The sequence below is a fragment of the Berghia stephanieae genome, chromosome 12, assembly GCF_034508935.2.
Source record: "Berghia stephanieae isolate SIO BIC M18660-M18661 chromosome 12, UCSD_Bste_1.3, whole genome shotgun sequence".
NCBI lineage: Eukaryota > Metazoa > Mollusca > Gastropoda > Nudibranchia > Aeolidiidae > Berghia > Berghia stephanieae.
The window spans coordinates 13,324,116-13,325,569 of NC_088371.1; positions in this window are offsets into that span (position 1 = coordinate 13,324,116).

The following is a 1,454-nucleotide window of genomic DNA, read 5'->3' on the forward strand; positions in this document are numbered from 1 at the left end:
AAATTTCAAACTGAAGAGTTCAAGAAGGTCAGTGTGGCTCAGCGGTACGGTCTTTGCTTCGTACACGAAAGGAACCGAGTTCGATCACCCGCCGCAGCGCTGTGTGGCCTTGAGCAAGCCATCTCGCTCGCCCTAGCTCAATTTGCGGCGCTGCACTGCGACTGACGCCTGGGTTATTCCAGTCTCCCCTTGGAATAGACCCTAGAGAATAATTTCCCCTATGGGATGAATAAAGGGAATTTTATTTATGTATTTTATTATTTTATTATAATATCCATCCAATGACCTCGCCTATATGATTTATTATTAAATGTATTCTTTTTACGATGTTTGGTTCTCGATTTCATATCGATTTGACATCGATCTGACACTAAAACTTTTACAACTTGTTGGATAGAAAATATCTAAGAAGCCTATTTTGAAGATTGAATAAAGGCGACCTGCACATATATGCAGGTCTGATAACCTAATTCCTCATGGGCCCATTGCTGTAATGGAAACCTCAAAAAAAAAAATGTCGCAAAATATTGTCCATTACAAGAATGTTAAACTAGGCCCCTAAGTTCGATTTCAGACCTGCATATATATACATATATATATATATATATATATATATATATATATATATATATGTGTGTGTGTGTGTGTGTGTGTGTGTGTGTGTGTGTGTGTACACGTCGAATAAAGGTAATCTTTCATACTTATTTATTGATTAATTTCGTTATTTTTACCGCGTATTAATACTCACTAACACGCTTCTCCGACGAGCATAAAAGCGTATCCAGAGGGGAAAAAACATTATAAATCTGATTATGTTTTGACTTTTGCACATTCTGATCACAAGACATATGAAGGCGCAAAAGGGGGGGGGGGGTTCTCACGTATCCAGTTTTACAAAAAATTAATTTTGACAAGCAATGATATTCTCACCACACATAGTTTTGTATGTTGGTACTTTACGCCTGGCGGGCATTTTTTTTGTGTGTGTTTTTAGCTAATCACAAAGCATCGCTACAGGCCCTGTTCTCTTTCCAAATCGACATTTTGTGCTTGTTTTTCGTGAACTATTCAGAGAAAGATGTTCTTTTTATAAAATGAGGGTGTTCCCTGTCTTCAATGCCGATTTAACGACGTCACCTGGATATCTGAGTAGGACAGGATGACCTCAACTCTATCAATATATACAGTTTCAATGAAGACGATGATGTTGATGATGATGATGATTGATGATGATGGTGATGATGATGATGATGATGATGATGATGATGATGATGATGATGATGATGATGATGATGATGATGATAATGATCATGATTATGATGATGATGATGATTAACGATACACTTTTGCATTGATATGGCCTAACTGTGTAGCGTCCATTAATGGGGTTTTCTAAAAATAAATATATGAAAAGAGATTGATTTAAAAAAAAACACACACACACAACTTCAACG